Source organism: Papilio polytes, unplaced genomic scaffold (assembly GCF_000836215.1).
Source record: "Papilio polytes unplaced genomic scaffold, Ppol_1.0 DF824091.1, whole genome shotgun sequence".
In the NCBI taxonomy this organism is placed as follows: Eukaryota; Metazoa; Arthropoda; class Insecta; order Lepidoptera; family Papilionidae; genus Papilio; species Papilio polytes.
In genome coordinates, this window is record NW_013525113.1 from 330,259 (window position 1) to 330,495 (window position 237).

At 32.9% G+C, this 237-nt stretch overlaps 1 protein-coding gene across 1 annotated transcript in view; it reads right to left on the reverse strand.

Moving 5' to 3' along the window:
- LOC106099943 overlaps positions 1-237 on the reverse strand; it is an 11,608-nt gene that overhangs the window by 9,253 nt on the left and 2,118 nt on the right. The gene's annotated exons all lie outside the window — the stretch shown is intronic.

Below are 237 nucleotides of genomic sequence, written 5' to 3' on the forward strand. Positions count from 1 at the left end.
CCAGTTTCTATCCTGTACTTTGTGTATGTATCGACATAGAATATCATAGTTTGTGCACATAATACATTTGGGTTACTTAAAGGTACATCGGAACTTTAAAAATTAACCTGCAACTGTTCACATGACCATGTTTGTTCTAGGTAAAGTCAGATTTTAACGAAACTTTTATTAGAAAAATGGTAACACATGCAGGTATAATCTGCCTTTTCAACAATGATGAAGTTGTGAGCAACATTA